This window comes from Hetaerina americana, unplaced genomic scaffold (genome assembly GCF_022747635.1).
Source record: "Hetaerina americana unplaced genomic scaffold, ioHetAmer1.1.p SCAF_43, whole genome shotgun sequence".
In the NCBI taxonomy this organism is placed as follows: Eukaryota; Metazoa; Arthropoda; class Insecta; order Odonata; family Calopterygidae; genus Hetaerina; species Hetaerina americana.
Genome location: NW_027287019.1, coordinates 2,168,154 through 2,181,177, shown reverse-complemented (window position 1 = coordinate 2,181,177; position 13,024 = coordinate 2,168,154).

Genomic DNA, 13,024 nt, shown 5'->3' with positions numbered 1-13,024 from the left:
GGAATGAATATTAATGTTGCATTACCTATCTTCATGTTGTCAAATGCCAAGTAAGCAATGTATTAGGCACTTCTTATTAAATCTATAGAAAGCACCAGATCTTAAATCTATATTCCAAAATGGCAACAGCGGAATTATAGATTTGTCTCCTTTACATAATTATTATGCAAGGTTATGTAAAATTTAATAGCTATTTTTTAATTTTGTTACTTTTAAATACCCTTCCTTCCACCACCGTGGTGTGCGGCAGGGGTTGAAAACCCAGCCAGCACGCCAGACTAATTTATGCCCAAATCTGTTTACCTCTACCGCGGTCGGACAATGTTATTCTGATCCCTCATCGTTTGTGGAAAAAATGATATCTTGACTTTACCTGTTCTACGTTTAAAAAAAAGAGGTATCTTGACAGCCGACAGAACTTACTCATAAATAATCATCTCGGTTCCCACAAGGTAGGCCTGTTGTGACAGCTTGCACTTTTTGTTCATGATATAATGCGTTCTACTTGTACTTGGTACCTTTAAGACACCGCTCGAGAGTATGACAAGAGGTGACTCAACACCATGTAACGTGTTATATATTACGTAATTCAAATAATGGAAATAATATTAACTATGAGTACAAAAACTGGTGACGCCTCCTTTCTCGAGTGAGTAGTCCAAACCTCGATAAAGCCCTCCCTTTTAACGGAGAAGAACCACAGGAAAGTTAGCGTAACCGAGAGATCTCTCTTTGCAAAGTGCCCTTGAGAATTGGAAAAATTCTGCAAACCATTTTACAGACGCTTGATCCCTGACAACCAACATACCTTGGAAAGTGTTTAAATTTGTGTGCAATGCAAACAAACACTCCCGTAAGTTAGCAATTTAATTTCTCTCTGTTCAGGATACAGACTGCAAGCAGTGAGCAACAACGCGCTCCCATCTGTCTATCCTCTACGTGAAGAAAACCCCTATTCCCACGCCAAAAGCATCCCAATTGATAGTAAATGAAAATTGAAGCGAATCAGGAATTCCTTAGTCTTAGCGCATTCTTATTCCCGTGGCCAATAAAATCCTTTTTTGCTGTAGGAGCTCCGTCAGCAATGACGCCATTGACTCAAAACCCAGCACGAATCTTCGATACCAACTTGCAAATCCCAGAAACCTATAAGGTTCTCTAATATTGACGTAGGATCGATAATTCACCCCTGAAAAGACTTTCTCCGGATCAATTTCTAAATCCCCATTCCCGACGATATAATCCATATATTGCTGGCGTAGCTTCCCGAATTGACATAAATTGTTATTTACTATTAAGACGGCAATTCGTAGACCTCCATGGAATACATCAAATGTTCCACAATCTACGATTGGCACCAATAGTGTGTAAGTAAGAGAACGCATGAGACTTTAATACCGCCCCGATAATTTTATCTCTGAGGCGTTGGAAGATGGCGCCGGCTCTAAGCGGACCGAAGGCTATTACCTTGTTATTGAATAATCCCTGCCCTAGGCTCGGTAATCTCTCGGCATTCTTCTTCTAATTCCACTAGCCTGTGCCCCAACTCGAGGACCAACGGGGAAATATTTTTCCACCCGGAGCCAATCTAATACACTGGAGATTTATGGTAGAGTTGGAATAGGAGGCATCTTTCTTGCTCATTCTGTAGACCTTGCGAAAGTCGAAGACAAACCTCTTTAAGCCTTCCTTTTTAGTTACTAACAAGACGGCAAAGCCCAAGAGCTGTTCGACAGCTCTCTTATTCTATTCGCCTTAGCCGTCCTTTGCTTCACCGAAACGTAATTTTCCAGCACAATTTACATCTACACAAAACCCCGCAAGCCGCCGCAATGGCGTGTGGCGGGGGGTGTTAGGTCACCAACCATAAAAAGGAACAATACCACATGCAAAACAACAACGTGGAAAATTACACCCACAGTAGCGTACACACTCATGCAACAATCCCTTCATCTAACACTCATGCAAACACATAAACCGCAAACCAACAAAAAACTGCACCCCAGGATAAAGCATGAAAGCCATCCTACAACCCGCAAGCAAGGACAAAACAAGCAAGAATGTGAAACACCACTACCACATGAACATGCACCACAAAACACTCTACCCGCCGAGGAGAGACTACAAGGCAAGGAATGCGACCCAAAGTTTCAGGTAGAATTTAATGGGGAGATCACAAAGGGTTCTTCATGACTGTTAGAAAGGTTCGTGATTTTTATTCGCCATGTCTACAAGGCTCGAGAAAGACATCGTTCGTCATTGCTAATCTGCCAGAGGTACACAGTTGCTCAAGGGCAACTTCTAAGGCATATGACACCGCTTCAAACGACACGCCCTTGGATTATATTCGCCTTCGATACAATAGGTCCTTGGTTTCAATTACTCAAGGGTAATCGGTGCGCATTTATTTCCATAAATACGAGTAACCGTGGGAAATTTCTTAGCGCAGGTTAAAAAACGACTCGCATTGAAGAATTATTTATAATAACTCCGAGTATTTACTTAGGTTTACTCCGAGACATTGTTTGCTGAAAGTATCCCCAGTACTTCAGTCGAACGTTGACGATGATGTTTGGGGTTAAGCTTGTCTCGCGGCACATTCTTAACCCAAGAGAGCCTTTTGGGGTGGAGACAATGGTCATTCAACAAAATGAGGTCGAGAATTTATTCCGAATAATACCACAGATCGGACGGAAATACTTCGGATCATATATGTGCACTTATTCCATGAGTGAGTAAAATGTTGAAGGTGGTTGAGGAAAGCATTTAATTAGACCCTCGTGGCTGTACGGCGAATTTGAGAGAGAGAGAGAGAGACTAGAAAAAATGGCTCTGTATGCCTCAGAGGCACAAAAAAAAATTTCAGAGCAACGGGGATCGGAATGGTGCGGTAGCTAGCGTACTAGCTTCCCACCCAGAGGGCCCAGGTTCGAATTCTAGAGGTGTTTTTTGAGGTGAATTCTAGAGGTGAATTTTTTTGTGGGTTCCTGATCCCTACTTGAGGTACTTTGTGGAGAGCACTTTAAGTGAGTACTTCGTCCGTCGTATGGGGCGTTAAACTGCTGACCCCTTGGTGCCTTTCGATAAAAAGTAGGTTAAATGCCGACGCCGGGTTTCTCTCCACCCATCCTCTATTCCCATCCATCCCTGATGAAAAGGAGGTGACCCTTTCCAAGTCGGGTTTTTTCCCTTAGGAGGGATGCATGGCCTTTGGTCGTTTGGTTCCCCTCCTCCGGTCACCTGGCGTCGTGTTTCTTCCCCAGAGACGTGGTCCTAAGCAATATAAGTATAGTCTCTTGCTTCGACATATTCTTGACATTTGGCCCGACACGCCGCCGCAGTCCACACACCTTGAGACCGAGCAACACCGCGACTTACAGCCCGCTAAATCCTCTACAGCATCAGGCCGGTAGCCATGACTGCCTCGTTTAGGTTCTAAAATGAGTTTGGTCGGCACCGACTGCTCTTCTCCTCCATCAGACCTTTCGGGAAGGCATCAAACTGCATCGCAACAGTGCACTGTACGGAACCTTCGGCGACGCACGTGCGGCGGTTCGCCTTCCGCTCTTTACTAAATAAAGCCTTTATATCCTCCAAAGCTACCCTCCTCATGTCAGAGCGAGGCTTCTGGAAGAATGGGGCGCTCTTCTTCCACAGGTGATGCCGGAGCAGTTAGGCCTTAATGGTCTCGGACGTCTCGGATACTGGTACTCTTCCTCTCTCCGGAGAAGTCTGCCGCTTCTGCGTATCACCACGGTTGACGCGTTTACTTAATCAGCGTCTTTGCCGGACGCCCTTTCTATCTCTTTAAGGAAGGCCGAGTGGACTCCTCATTTCCACCCTCCCCGAGAACGGCTTCACGGACTAAAAGAGTGCACAATTTTACTAGCGCCCCCTTTCCCCAGGTACACGTCACTCTCTGGCGAAACCTCTCATTGCCCGATCTATGCCTTCCCACAACTCCTGCATTTACCCAGAAGGGACGGGTAGTAGAGTGATGTAGGAAGAGGAGGGCGTATGTGAGGTGATTGGAGGTGGTACTATTCATCCACCCTGCATACGTTGCCATAGCTCACCTTAATGGGTGGGACTGAGGAACCGAATACGGGCAGCTAGTAGAATGGGGTTTTTGCACTTTTCCAATAAAAAGTATAAGGGATCCTCAATAAATATTATGGGAAAGATCAACCCCAGCCGTACCTTTTTTTACAGCGTTCCGGCTACCAAGAATTCCTCTTCAGAGAAGGGTTGATTTTTCATTGACGAATGATTTTTCATTGAAGAATGATTTCATTACGGATTTCATTATGGGAAAGATCAACCCTTCAGAGAAGGGTTGATCTTTCCCATAATATTCAAACGGCCATAGTTACCGTGCTTGTCAATGCATGATCATCAGGAAGTCTGATTGATTGCAGAATGTTATCGCGTGAACTGTTGAGTAACTAGAATGCTAAAATATTTTTATGATAAGCCCAGTCGCGTACCTGGAGTATTAGAGAAAATAGGTCCGGAATGGTATAGGAGATTAAATATGTAGCATACACCGCAAGCAGGTGCATTAATTGACGATGTTAAAAGTCAGGGAATGCTTGTACTATTAGCCCCTGATGTACTCGGTAGAGGAGATCAAGAAAATAAGATAAAGGGATCATGGTTTTGAACCAACAGATTTAAGATAATGGATATAATAGCTGCCAACGACGAACCAAAGGGAAAAAAGCATTTTTTAGTATGTCTCCAAGCATTTTGCCGTCATTACATGAAGCTTTTATTATTTTTATTCTTTTTATCATTAGCTCCTTTTGTTGGCACAAGGAATTAATTTTAACTTGGATACCGTAGATATAAAGCGGTAGCTAGCATTATCACTATTACTTGAACTATTTCACACATTTTTGCTAACTAATAATGGAGTAAAATGTAATTTTTGATGTTGCATGGCTGGTATGGAAACACCCCCTGCCACACGACTTAGCAATGGCTTGCAAGGTACAATTTAGAGGTAGGATCACTGGATAAGCCGACTAGAGAAGAAAATATGCTTTTGATACGTGATGCTGGACGTGGATTCCCAATATAAAATGCCTACAGTTAGTATTGAGAAGCATAGAGAAATAGGTGAAGGAAGGGGATTATGGAGCATACTACGGAGTCGAACAAGATTAATTGGCCCATCACACCTTATGCCAACACGTTTATGAGTTAGGAACACACTGAAGGTATGAACAAAATGAAAATCTTTCAGAGGAAAAAGTAACATCTTAGTGTTCCTATGCGCAGTCCAAGGGGTTACAAAAATAAAGGCGACATATTTAGCAGTGTTAAACTAATTGGGAAGAAGATGAGGACTAAACACATACAATATTAGGATTGAAAAATTAATTAATTACATGTTCTCCCCATTATACCAACATTTTCATCATATTATATGGCTAGAAATTAGGCGAATTTTACTCTTATTTGTTATTTATCTTAATGACAGCTGATTAAACGGAATCAATAGCTGACAATTACCATTGGCTTATTCTATATACTTCAAGGAATAAAGAGAAAAATCTAGCTCTGCACTCAATGTATCCATATGCAGTGAAAGTATTTTAACATAATATTTATATATCTAGCAATTTCTAAAATTGCATCTATCTGTGAAGTTAAGGCTGGATATGCCGAAGTAACTCTTGTAATCCGCACGTTTCTCTCACTGGGAAGCAGTTGGAAAAAATCATCACGTGCGATTATTACCCTCACGCTCCTCTCTCCTTTAAAAATCACGCCGTCAAAATAAGCGTATTCACTTTATTACTAGCCGCATAATTCATGCAGGCTTTTGCTTCAAAGAGCAATCACGCAGATATCAGCTGATTGGAGAATACTAAAATTCAAAGCAGAAGGTTCCATTTTAGATTATTTTTTCGATTTTATCGTTCAGTATTTGGATGTGTTTTGAGTAGAATGTAGGAAATTAAATTGACGTTAAGTTAAAGAAATGGAAATGTGGGAATGGTAGAGTATGAAGGACTGACGGCTGTTGGAAGAAATTCGAAGAAGGAAGGACAAGTGGATGGAGGAGATAATAGAGGAGGAATCGCGTGGAAGGGAAGTTGAGGGACAAGAAAAATAGCATTTTGGAGGGAATGAAGTGAGGTAAAAAGTAGGCAGAGCTGAAGAGCAATTTATTTCAACACTTACTGTGCTCTTTAAGGATATTTTGGATTATATTACTCAGGTCTAAGCTATGAAGTAGTCTGTAGTGCCAGGATTCATCAAATACCTAATTCCGATAGACTACTGCTAATAAAATGCGGAAAAACATTTACATAAGAGAGAAAGATGCCGAGAATATTTCTAACGGGAATGATTTCCATTCCTGGATGCAAATTACCGCGCTTGTGTAACAGTAGTAGTAGTAGTTTTGAGGGGAGGCGACCGACAGCTGAGGTCATTTGCGCCATAGGGGATGGATAGGAAAGGATGAAGGGTGGAGAGAAACCCGGCGTCGGCATTAGCCTACTCTTTACGAAAGGCGCCAAGGGGTCCGCAGTTTAACGTCCCATCCGACGGACGGCGTACTCACTCAAAGTGCCCTCCACAAAGCACCTCAAGGAGGGGTCGAGATGCCTCTGAAAAATATTCAACACCGCCGGGATTTGAACCCGGGCCCTCTGGGTGGGAAGCCAGTGCGCTAGCCCCCGCACCATCTCGATCCCCCGCTTGTGTAACACACTGTCATGAAATGCAAGCTAAGTACTGTTCTTAATTAAAGTTTACTTCGCATGAGAAGTGACAAAAGTTAAATGTTATGCGTGACGGGATTGTGAATTTGATTCCACAAAACTTTAAACACAACAATAAAGTACAGCGATGGTACAACAGGGAAGTCCGAGCGGCTTTAAGGAGACAAGGAAATATTCACTCAGATTTTAAAAACATTTCAAACAGTAATTACGAAAATTCAATGAAGGTGACCAAAGGTAAACTTATTGAATGTCGAGCAAAAATGGAAAAGATTATGCAAAAAGCCTCGCGTACCTTTAAAAGCAAAATAATATACGAATACTTAAAGAATAACCCAAAATCTTTTTGGCCACAGGGGAGGGAAACGCAATGGAAGCGTCACACTGTACATTCTTTAAAGGCAGAAAAAAGCGAAACTTTTTAAGGCAGCGTAAGAAAAAGGTAAATATATTAAAAAATTCTCTCATAAGCTCTTCACAAAAAATAATAGTGCGAAAAACAAGCCACCCTAAAGATTTGCTCATGAGTTACTGTCCCAAGAAAAAATAGACAAACAGCTTCGAAATCGACTGCCAAGCAAAGTCCCTGGTCCGGAAGAAATATTCACTAAAATACTGAAGAAACTTGCTGGAAAGGTCACACCTTATTTAAAAACAGTTTTTTAAGAGTCGATAGAAGAGGGTTGAATACCTCGCAACTGGAAGATAGCTCACATAGCAGGCGATATAAAAATATCGATAAAAAATTTACAAAAATCTACTGAATCTACTAAAATGACAATAAGACCTCTATTAATTACATACCGATTCCTTTAACATATACCATATTTCCCGCAAAATATTAGAAAATATCATTTTTAGAAATACAGGAGTCCACTATAAAAGCAATGCGCCTCCTCTGTAAAAAATTGATTTATTGATCGTGCTTGCACGAATGCTTACAATTCTTCAAATACTCCCCCCCTGCATCAATACACTAGCGGAGACGCACCTGCCACGCTTTGAAGGCACCCTGAAACTCCTCGACGGGAATTCCTCTCAGGAACTTTGTAACATGCCTTTGGACGTTTTCCACGGTCTCCCAATGCTTTCCTTTCAGCTCTGTCTTCAGTAAGGGAGACAAAAAAAGTCACACGGAGTCAAGTCGAGACTGTAGGGGGGCTAGAGGACTACCCGGGTGGTGGTCCGGGCCAGGAAGTTGGTAAAAATGAAGGGCATTTGGCTGGGGGCATTGTCATGGTGGAGCTTGACCGTGTCTTTGTCGTCAACCCTCTCACGCGCGACCCAGCGTTTCAATCTCTTGAGCATCTCCAGGTAAAAGGCTGAGTTGACAGTTACTCCCTACGGTACAAACTTAAAATGGACGATTCCTCGGACGTCAAAGAAGACAATTAGGATCGTTTTGATGCAAGGCTTGCTCACTCGCGCTTTCTTGGGGTGGGGCGATTATTTTTTTACCACTCGATGCTCTGCCTTTACGATTCAGGTTCGCACTCGACCATCCAGGAGTCGTCTCCGGTTGCAACAGAGTTAAGAAAGTCCGGCTCATTTTGAATCAAACCCAACAATTCTTGACAGCGCGAAACTCTAAGTTTATTCTGGTCCTCCGTCAACACTTTAGGCACAAGCTTCGAGCAGAACTTGCGCATTTCCAGATCCTCGGTCACTATCCCATGTACCGCAAATATGGACATGTTTAGGGGGCCAGCAATTTGCTGCATGCTCAATTGACGGTCGGAACGCAAAACTTCGCTCAGACGGTTTTCGACGGTTCGGGTCGTTGTGGGGCGTCCAGGACGGGGTTCGTCGGCGACCTCCTCCCGGCCCACCTTGAACGCCTTGTACCATCTCCTGGACTCTCATCTTGAAACATAGTCGTCCTTGAAGGCCTTTCAAAGCATCTGAAATGTTTTGGTTGCATTCTTTGCTAGCTGCACGCCAAACTTGATAGCGTATCGTTGTTCAAGTGAACGCTCCAACGCTCCATGTTACAAAGTCGAAAAGCACTTCACGCGGAGGAAAATCTTTCGCTCAGACGACTTATAGCAAACTGGCAACCGGCTGCGTTGGAAGAGCAGACCCCCACCACATTTCCCGACCGATTTTACCGCGCTGCTTTGGATAGTCCCGTCACAATAAAATCATGCACATTAATTGCAAAAAGGAACAAGTATAACTGTCTGTCTCTCGAGTGTGAATATACTCGGCCGTAATCAGCAAAGGTTTAGAATAAGCAGAACATTGGAAACACAACTGGGCCTTTTTAGGTATTTATGATTTCCTTAAATCGGGGACACGAAATACCCTAGTGGATCCAGTTTTTGTAGATTTAAAGACAGCCAACGACAGGGTCTCTCACATAAAAATAAACACAAACTAGTATATTATTAAAATGATCTTCTTCTTCTTTTACGATATCGACCTAAGATATCACATTAGCACCAATCATAAATTATTTGCAGGCGACATTGTAATTTACAGAGAAATTAGGACAACGGCAGATAGTTTACTACTCTCAAACGAGTGAGACCAGATATCGGAGTGGTGTAAAAATATAGAGTTAGAGTAAAATAAAAGAAAAGGTACAAAGGTAATGAAGTTTTGGAGCAAAATAAATGAAACGAGATGTAATTATTAACATAGAAGAGGTCAAGTCAATCATTTCATAACAGGTCAAATACTTGGATATACTTATGACATAAAATCACGCACAATGGTGGTAAATGAGTTAGGTTTCACTTGATGAGTTGTAGGAAAAGGTAATAGAAGCGTAAGGAAGAGGCGTTACTTCATTTTAGTTAGACCACAGTTGGAAAATGCGGCAAGTGTTTGGGATCCATGAAAGAAATCTTTAATTTAGGATTTGGAAAAACTACAGTGAAAATCGGTTAAGTTTGTATTAATCGCTAATAGAAGAGAATAAACGTGAAAGATGTGTGGGAGTAATTAAATGGGAGCCACTTGATACTCTAAGAGAGCATGCGCGAATTAGCCTTTTAGAAACGTACAGGGCACCGAGTTTTCTTGCTACACCTAGGGAATCATCATGACAACAAATCACATCAGTAGATGTGAGCATTTTTATTGAATGGACCACCGCCTCACTCCGCTTTCACTTATTAAACCGTCACCATACGCTTCACAAATTTGCCTTTGAATTTCAGTTGGCTCTTGGTTCTACGCCAGTAAAAATCTAATCGCATAACCAAAAAAGCCCACAGATCACACTTCACAGCTCGCGGGATTTTCCATTGCTGCGCACATTTGAAGAGTTTGCGGTGAGCAAAATAGAAGAACCACAATCCGGACACTACCACAGCAGGATGCGTACCGAGTGAGGGGACGTTTAGACACCAAGATGGTGGCCTCATCCCCACCCTGTTCGGCCGAACCGTAAGTTACTTTCTGGCCAGCCTTGGCATATAAGCATGCATTTGCAAAGTAGTTGTGTATGAGCTAACATTCACTTAATTCCATGGATGAACTGATATTCCTGCATGCATAGATGGGGCCCCCGCTATATGCCCTTACGGTGGCTGTCGGAGTATTTCGTAGCTGTAGTGAAGTTTTTACGCCGACACCTTCGCTTAACAGTTTATCTTTAATGTAGGATTTCCATCGATCCGCCTCGCCTTGCAAAAATTATAGTACCAGGCAAGAAATATAACTCTTACACATGTATAATAATCTTTAACACAATCTTTAAGAGATTTCAAACCGCTTCTAAAGATATTCATCACCCATTTTTAAAAAGATACTTGGTAGGAAAATAATAAATTTCTTTTTTTTGTATGCCTCTACCGAAGTGAACTCAATGAAAATACAGTAACTTCAAGGTTTTAGAATGTCATTATCCTCACGCCCACATGAACAGTAAAAATCCACCAGTTTTTATTCAACTTAATAGTTTCAAATTGGTATAAACATATTATTTGAATGAAAACGCAACAATTTCAAAGTGTAAAAATCATTCAATTATACTCTCTAAAATCATTGCATTTTAATTGATTTTATCGGATGACTTCATCAAAAGTTAATATCGCGGCATACTTCGAAGTTATTTAAATTATACCATTTAAATTTCAGAGATGAAGGACTTCAATCTCTACGAGAATAAAAAATTACCAGAGTGCGAAAATAAGATTGAGTAATTTGAATTTTACCATTAATATGATTGCGTATAATGCGAAATATATAGTTATATATTTTTATAATACGAATCGCAGTCAACTATATTTGAATCACGTGAATTTACCGCCTCGTAATGAACTCTTTCAGTTCATTCGCGGAAATTTAGTCTTCGCTTATTAAGTCACACGATTCTTATTCCCACTAGGAGAGACGGGAGACCGAGATAGCCGGGCGGGCGGGTTCTTGTCCAGCCGGGCAGCCACGCACCCGTTTCGCCAACCGGGCCGCGGCCCTCCCATCCTCTGCACCCGACGACTGCGTCGGGGGGGGGGGGGGGAGAGGAGGGGAAAAGGGGGTTGGGTGGGTCTGAATGATGGGGTGGGCAGTGACGGCTGGGGGGAGGGAGGTAGTGGGGGAGACGGAAGTTTCCCCCCCAGGAGGATCCTGCTAGAAAAACATCAATACACATGAAAATTTAAATACGACAAAATTGATTTCCTCCCCACTTTGGAAGAAGTGCAGTCATGCAGTTTGACAGCGTTCCTCGTTTACTGCGGAGGCTTAGCTTTTACATGGTATTTTTCAAAACAAATAGAAAGATAACTGTTGTGCATCACGCAATTGTATTATTTAAACCATTACAACCATGATGGACAACTTGGATTTATATCTGAATCAATAGTCCTTTAAAGGATGTGAATACATCAAAGTGTTTAGTTAACCGATCCGAAATGCCGAATTGTTTTATTAAAAAACTAAAAATTGACTCAAATTATGTGTTTTTATGTCCAGTCTCAAATTACTTGTGGCGTATTCATTATATCCCATCCACGCGATTGGCTATATGCTTCAGTGGAGCTGAAATACATCATTTTACTCGGTTTTTTGCGAGAATTTTATTCTCTGCAATTATTAAGGGTTGAATTAATTTAGGAGCGGCATGCGACACCGAGACAAGTTTACCTGATCTTAAGTCATGCGTTGGATGGTTTTTGAAGGCGGGCGCGGCCTTATCCGTAGATTACATCACCGAGTCCGTTTTAAACCAAATTGAAAACATTTCTGAAATTATATTAAGGTTTTGCATGCTCAACTCAAATTCACCTCTGATGAAACCAACGAAAATTTCAGTTTTGGCGTATGGATTTTATTTTAAGTGAAAAAAGAGAATCTTACGGTAACAGCACTAATAATGCTAATTAATATCTGCATGAGTAATAATCCAAATACTCTTGAAACAAGACGCTAAGTATTTTAGAACTCATATATTTGGACAATAAATAACATCAACTAAGCGAAATAAAATCCATCTACGCTAGGCCAAACGCTACGGATAGTCGTTTACACAGCGTTTACGATGGGAAGTGGCCCGCAGTGAAATTTGAATTTAAATCTTTTGGAGATTCCCAGTTCTACGAATTTAAGTCAACTCGCCCCAGCCTAATGTTCCGGCACTAAATACTAACTTACTTATAAATAATATGTTAATATCCTGTCTTGTAAAATTTCCACTACAGTGATACACAGGTCAATTAATGGGTAAAGCTAACTTCATACTATATCCTACGGTGTGTTTAATTCATAGAAAAAGGTAAGGGAGCCAGTGCCTTCCCTTCCGCTGCCTGCGATGACCCAGAAAAATTTGGTACCCGAAAACACACAGCTTAAGTGAAACTGGGAATGGCCAGACGTCACACGGGTTTGGACTGAACGAGCGAGAAAAATGTCAGTTGTGATCAAAAACACTGTACGCAACCGAAGTGCACTCACTAGAATGGAAATATTGGAAAACCTCGCTAAAGCTTTCACATACTTTTTAGAAAAGTTATAAGGAATATGTGTAATAATTTGATTGATGTGTGGTGTATTGTATTACAGGTATATTTAACAGCTTAATTTTTTTTAATTTATCTTTTTTTTTCTTGCTGATTGATGGATGTAAATGAGATGGGGATTCGCTTGTTTTGTTAAAGATATTTGTTTTTTGAAGTTTCCTTTAAGTGTACTTTTGTTTTACTGACTGATTTTATCTATTATCTTTTGTGATTACTTGGGACTTGTGTACCACCTGACACCATCTATCAGCGCATGTGTATTTTTCATAATAATAATATTAATAATAATAATATTAACAATAATAATATTAATAATAATAC